The sequence below is a fragment of the Gossypium arboreum genome, chromosome 4 (assembly GCF_025698485.1).
Source record: "Gossypium arboreum isolate Shixiya-1 chromosome 4, ASM2569848v2, whole genome shotgun sequence".
NCBI lineage: Eukaryota > Viridiplantae > Streptophyta > Magnoliopsida > Malvales > Malvaceae > Gossypium > Gossypium arboreum.
In genome coordinates this window covers 96,370,189-96,377,803 of record NC_069073.1, presented here as the reverse complement: position 1 = coordinate 96,377,803, position 7,615 = coordinate 96,370,189, and the positions used below count along the sequence as shown (strand labels likewise).

The following is a 7,615-nucleotide window of genomic DNA, read 5'->3' as shown; positions in this document are numbered from 1 at the left end:
GTGTCCTATGTACGATTATGCTAAGCCCAATCTCACTAGGGCTGAATCGAGTATTATTCGACCTACCGTTACTGCAAACAATTTTGAACTGAAGCCAAATACAATTCAGATGATCCAGCAATTTATTCAGTTAGATGGTTTGCAAGATGAGGATCCAAATACTCATTTGGCCAACTTTTTGGAATATTGTGAAACTTTCAAGATCAACGGCGTTTCTAACGATGCCATTCGCCTAAGGCTATTTCCCTTCTCGTTAAGAAATAAGGCTAAGAAGTAGTTGAACTCCCTACCACGAGGTTCAATCACTACTTGGGAACAGATGACCGAGAAGTTTCTAGTAAAGTACTTTCCACAGGATAAGATAGCCAAATTGAGGAATGATATCTCTTCTTTTTTGCAGATGGATTTAGAAACTTTATATGATGCATTGGAGAAGTATAAAGACTTAATAAGAAGGTGCCCTCACTATGGGTTACCTTTATGGCTACAGGTTCAAACTTTTCACAACAGTTTGAACCCCTCAACTAAGCAAATGGTCGATGCAGCTGCTGATGGAACCATAAATAAAAAACACCCGAGGAGGCTTATGAGTTTATAAAAGAGATGCCACTAAATAACTATCAGTGGCAAGTCATGAGAACAAAGCCAAAAAAATCAGCCGATGTTTTCAACCTAGATGTCGTTACCATGTTATCAAACCAGGTAGAACTCTTGAATAAAAAGATTGACAGTCTATGTGGTTCTACGTAGGTACATCCAATGATGCAGTGTGACAACAGTGGAGGTGGAATGGGCAATTCAGAATATTTATCCTTCGGCCCCAACATGGAGAACAAGCAAATAAATTATATGGATAATAATCCTCGACCTCAAAATAATCCTTACAGTAACACTTACAATGCAGGTTGGAGGAACCACTCAAACTTCTCATTGGGAGGCCAATGAAATCAGAGACCATCACCCCTTCCAGGCTTCCAACAACAACCTTACCAGCAAAATAAAAAGTCGAACCTTGAAGAGATGATGACAAAGTTTATTTCAGTGGCGAAAACCCATTTTCAAAACACTAAAACTGCACTTAAAAATCAACAAGCATCAACTCAAGGGCTCGAGACTCAAATAGGTCAGTTTGCTAAGCTGATCTCAGAAAGACCACAAGGTAGCTTGCCTAGGAACACCGAGACTAACCCAAGAGAACAGCTCCATGCAATTACTGTTCAATATGAAGAAGGATTAGTTGAGTCCAAACCAGAACCAAGACAAAAAACTATGGTAAGCCAAGATAAGGTGGATGAAAGCCAGAACAAATAAAATCCGGTAAGTAGAGAATACACACCTTGCGTGCCATACCCTAAAGCGATAAAGAAAGACTGCACAGACGAACAATTCGATAAATTTCTTAACATTTTAAAAAAGTTACATATTAACTTACCATTTATTGAAGCTCTTTTGCAGATGCCCAACTCGGACAAATTTTTAAAGGAGCTTCTGGAAAACAAACAGAAGTTAGATGATTCGTCGCATGTAGAGTTGAATGTAGTTTGCTTGGCCATTTTGTAGAATAAACTACCCAATAAATCGAAAGATCCAGGGAGCTTTACTATTCCTTGTTTAATTGGTAGTTTAGATGTTAATAATGCTTTGGCTGACTTTGGGGCAAGTATTAACGTCATGCCCTATAAAATGTTTAAGCAACTAGGTCTTAGGAATCCCAAACAAACTAGGATGAGTATACAATGGGCAGATAAAACTATTAGGTTTCCTAGGGGTATTGTTTAGGACATACTCATTAAGATTGATAAATTCATATTCCCAATGGACTTTGTTGTTTTAGACATGGAAGAGGACAGTGACATTCCTTTAAACTTAGGGCGTCTCTTTTTAGCAACTACCAGAACTATCATAAATGTCGGTACAGGTGAATTAATGCTTCGTGCAGGTGATGAAACGGTTACTCTTCAGGCTCGTGATTCGATTGAAATATCAAGTAATGAAGATAACCATATAAATCTGGTTAATAAGACTAATCATTTGGTTCAACCCTCTTTGCAGGAAAACCTTTTGAGAAACAAAAATGAGCCACGTTCTAGTTCATGCACTAACAATGTAACCATCCATGAACGATGAATGTTACAGATGGATGAACTAGATGAATGGCAGACTCATGGCAAGGAGGAGCAAAAGCAACACCACAACGAGTTTAATGAGAGAACCAATCAATTCAAGGTTGGGGACCAAGTCTGGCTAGACAAAAAAGACTCTCAAATTACCACTACAGAGCTCAACGCAAACAGGGCGACTCCTTTAACGGTACTCAAAGTCTTTCCATACGGTACAGTCAAGGTAACCCATTCGCATCTCGGCACTTTTAAGGTAAATAGCACTTGACTTAAACCTTATTTAAATAAAGGAATTGACAGTGAGAAAGAGGAGTTTCGACTCCGTGACCCACCGTAACCATTTGAATACGAGGTAAAGTCAAGCTTAGACTATAAATAAGCATTTCTCGGGAGGCAACCCAAGCACTAACATCACTAACTAGTTTATTTTTATCTATTTTTCAATGTTAAATGCAGGGTTTTTTTTTACCCACACGGCCTAGACACACGGGCGTGTCCCAGGCCGTGTGCTCTAACAGGGATTAAACAGTGTGTTACATGGCCTAGCGATATGGCCGTGTGTACCACACGGCTTGGACACATGGGCGTGTTGTTGATTGTGTTGACCCTGGAGCTAAATTTTCCCAAAATCGACAGATACACGGGAAAAAAAAAGCCACACGGGCGTGCGACACGGCCGTGTGTCCCACATGTCCTGGACACACAGGCGTGTCTCAGGCCATGTGGAAACTGGACCTAAATTTCTCAAATTTTAAATAAGACAGAGGGCTCCACGGGTGAGCCACATGGCCGTATAGTCAGACACATAGGCGTGTAGGATACCATACAAGCATGGGAGAAGTGAACAACGTAGCACATGACCTGGACACACGGGGGTGTCCTAGGCCATGCGACAACTAAGCTAGTATTATCCTCGATGAACACGGGCTGGAAATCGAACCACACGTGCGTGTGACACTGCCGTGTGGCCTAACATGGACCGTTACATGATTGTGTTACCTTAAAAGCCTTAACCCCAAGTTTCTTTTTCATCTTTATCTTCTTCTTCACTCAAAATTAACCCTAGCCGCCGCTCCCCTTTCCCCATAATCAGGCTTTCGTCACCCCCACTGGTCGTACCCCATTTCCCCTCATCCTTTTTCTTTCCTTTTTTTCCCCCTCTCCCTTGCGCACACACATCTATTCCCCCGCTGAACCCCTTTTTCCCCTCCTTTCTTCCCTTATTTTTCTTCCCCCACCGTCCGGCCACCCACCATTTTCCTTACCGCTCTCCCGTCGTCCAATCTGTAGCCCTTCAACCATCACCTCACTACCGACATCGGTCACCCCTTTTACCCTTTTTTTTTCTTTATTTTAATCAAATATTAATTTATTATAATTAGGAATAGTATTTCTTTATTAATTTTATCAATCATAATAAATGAGTTCTTTTTGTTATTGTATTAGTTTTAGTTCTTTCCGAGTTACAACATAGGATTTTTGCTACTTTTTGATTGCGTTGTTCTTTACTATTTCTTTTACTTTTTCAGGCTTTGTCTTATAGTTTTGGACTTAGTTATTTGGCTTATTATTACTTGTTGATTATTGATGACTCAAACTCCTTATTTTTGCATACTTTAGTATTTACACTTACTGTTTTAGGAGTTAAATCCTATTGGAATATTTGGATTTTACTTAGTTCTATATTATTTATTGATACATTCTTTCACTTTTGAAGGTACATTATGACAAACACACGCGGCAAGTTTAAGGTAGCCGTCCCAGCCTCGAAGAAGCAGAAGGGCCTTGGTGGGACCTCCTTCTCGAGCGCATCTACCGAGGTTCGTCATCCTTACCTTAGATTCTCTACAGACCCACTTGAGGATTTATTTCAGCTCCTGCGCGTACGACCACTAAGATTGGGCAGATGTATTGACTGGGCCACATTGGAGCAGGTCAGACTAGTTAACGAGGTTTATGCTTTCATTACTACGGCACCATGGGACCGTTTCTTTGATATCGTCGAGCCCACATATATGGAGCTTACTTTGGATTTTTTCTTGACGTTTTACCTTCAGCGAGTGATGCCATCATATGACAAGCACGGTACCATTACATTCTGACTTGGTGGCCCGGTGCGACATATGAGCGTCCTTGAGTTTGGCGCAACTTTGGGCATCTACACCGATGAGTTTATCGGTGCCAATAACTTTCTTCACCTCCACCATCTCATCCATTACTCACCTTCGTGTTGTTAGACCGATCTCACAGCTAGTCAGATTTATTATGATGCGATTCGCTCAAAGGCAAATCTCTTTCTCCAGCTCTACGATACATCCATGCCTTATTAGCTCACACGTTGACTAGTAGGAGGGAGAGCACAGGAGTTGTAAGCACTACTGACACATACTATCTTTAGAGCATGGCAACTGGCCACATATTCGACTTAGCTTATTTTAGTGCTCTTGCCTTTCGCCATCAGACAGATCGCCACAGGAAGGGCCCTATCTGTCTAGGCCCTTACGTGACTCACCTCACTCGATACTTTGGTTTACTCAGCACACCGAAGCAGTCCTCAACCCTTACCATAGTCAGTCATATGTCTCCTCAAGGTATCTCGACCATGATTCTTATGAGGATGATCGAGCGGCGACATGGAGTGGACCCACATCAGTATAGACTAGTCCAGTCTGACATTCAGCATGACCCAGAGGACGTCACTAACGATGTTCCTCCGTATCACGAGGAAACACCACAGCCTTTATCATCGAGTCATCGACATGCTCCCTCTGCTGCTAGCTCTCTAGGAGTATCCTCTGAAGAGTTCGCTAGTTTTCGTGTACTATACTCAGAGGTTCGACAGTATTGATGCAACTTTACAGCAAATCTAGCAGTACCTTCACATCACTCCTCTAATGCCACCAACTAGTGACACTGATCAGTCTGATGATGAGGACCATTAAGGCCAATTATTTTTTTGTTTATGTTTATCTTTATTTTTGTCTTTTATTTTTACTTTTATTTTTATTTTATTCTTCTTGTTATGTCTATTTTGTTTTCCTATTTTGAACTTTATATTAATTATTATGGTTGTTTCTCAATGAGTAACCCTTTAATCCTCTTCAGTATTGTGTTTATTTTCTTATCAGTTGCTCAGACTATCTACAATTCCACTTTTCACTATTCTGAGAAATTCATCCACCATTCAGGGCAGTTTCAGTTATCTCCCTATCTTATGATATTTTGTTTCTATTATGATTTATATTTGTTTATAAATTAAGGAAAATGTACATCTTACGTGTGGGGAGGTTATTTATATGATGATCAGAAAATCCCTAAATTATGTCTTGTGCTTAAGTAATTTTCTCATATTACTGTTGGAATGGATTTTTCTTTGGTTTATAATTTTTATCGATATACTTTAGATTAAATTCATAAGTAATTGTGCATTGATTGTTTAACCTTTAAGCCATTAGAGAATCAAGCATGATAAGTCTATTTTTAGAATTAAAATTTTCTAGGTTGTTTCCCTAAATTGAGGTATTACCTTGAAGTTTGAAATTTGTAAGATTGACATCAAAAGTCGTAATTTTTGTGAGATTTTGAGCATTTAGAGCATACATTTTTTTTTTCGTGCTCACTTTATTATTGGTTATAAGTGTGTCAATATTGAATTGTTATTCTAGAACTTGCTTCGATTATACATGTCGAGACCACACCTTTGATTTGATATACTGAGATGATAAAGGCACCTAGGTTTTAACCCACTTATCTCATAAAAAGCCTACCTTCACAAATTAACCCTTAGTGAACCCCTTTGAGCCTAACAAATCGTTTCTTAATTTACCTTTAATATTAAACCATACATCAGACTTTTTGATTCGTTGAGAATTTTACCTATTTTATTGACTCCCTTTTTGTCGAGATTTGATTTGGTTAAATGCCTAACTATGTTCTTTTATTTTAGTAGTATGATTTTATCTTATTATTCATTCCTTCATTCTAAAAAATATATATACATTTATGTTGCTTCTTGTTAGTTCTTCGTTATGAGCTAAGTATTTAATTCCCTATTCTGAGAAGAAGCTCATGTTTCTCGTTAGTAAATTCGATTGATGTAATTATTTAAATATTTTTCTATTTAGTTAATTTATCAAATCGATCTCAATTCTAACCTTCTTTTTCAGCCTTTATCCACACCTTTGACCCAAGCCCCGTTACAACCCATTAAAGACCTTTTGATTTGTGTATCACATCATTTTATAGTGGTGGAGATTTAATTTTCATGCAAGCTTTTGGTAATAACTTTTCATGTTTGACTCTTGAGTGCTTAATTTTTGAACCTTAAACACTTTGAGTGATTTGAGTGAATCTTTAGAGAGGATGTCAGTTCTTGTTAATTTTTTGAACTAAAGGTAATTATTTAGATAAGGGTAAATACCTATGTTTTCATGCTTAAAATGTTAGACTTGGATTGCTTGTGCATTTAGTGCTCTTTTAGTTGAATTATCAATGTATGATTATTTTTGAAATTATGATAAATCATTATTGATGAGAATTATGAATTAAGGAAGTTTAATTTTAATTGTGAGTTGAGGATTTTGCTTGAAGACAAGCAAATGCTTAAGTGTGGGGATTTAATTGTGAGTTGAGGATTTTGCTTGAAGATAAGAAAATGCTTAATTGTGGGGATATTTGATGAACCATAAAAGTAACACATTTTAATCTCATACTTAGCCTATTTTTGGATGATTTATCATATAATTTAGTGAATTAGATGCTCCTAATCCCTTAAATTCATGTTTTATACTCAAGAGAGCATAGGGGAACAAAAGGAGCATAAAACGGGCAAAAAACAGACAAAACAAGCTAATTAAAAGATTCGCATGGCCAAGACAAATTTCACACGGGCTGAGCACACTCACGTGTGATCTACATGGGCTGGCCACGCGCCCATGTGGCAGCTCTGTTGATATCGCTCCATGTTTCCCAAATACGCGAAAAAAGCCAAATTTTAAGGTTTCTGAGCATTCTAAAGTCTATAAATACATACTAGAAGAAGACCTAAGGGGACACACAGAGCAGAATAGAGGAATTACTCGAAGAACACCAACAGATTCAGCTCAGAAGCAGGATCTCCTTCAAGACTGAAGATCTCCCTCCAATTTCTCTCTTGAAGTTTTTGGGTTTCTTTATGTTTTTTTATTTTCCTATTTTTGAGATGTTTTCCTACTACATTATGAACTAAACACCCTAAATACCTAGGGAGGATGAAACCTAAGACAGATCTTGTTATTTAATATTCTGAATTTAATGATAAATACTTGTTCTTGTTCTTAATTATGTTTTCTTAATTCTTGTTTCAATATTTTTAGGATATTGATTCAAGTTGATGTACTTATTCATTGGATCAAAAGTCCCTGTTTAAGAGTAGATCTTACATAATTAAGCAGAGTTGCATGCAACCTTAGAAATAGGGCGGCATAAATCTACCGAATTAGAGTTAAATTTAATAA

General features: G+C 37.9%; 1 non-coding gene across 1 annotated transcript; it reads right to left on the bottom strand.

Annotated features, from left to right (window-relative positions):
• Nucleotides 1-367: 367 nt before the first annotated feature.
• Nucleotides 368-474, bottom strand: LOC128292185 (small nucleolar RNA R71). The gene has a single exon (XR_008282170.1). It is a non-coding gene; the product is annotated as a small nucleolar RNA R71 (small nucleolar RNA).
• Between the last annotated feature and the right edge of the window lie 7,141 nt (nt 475-7,615).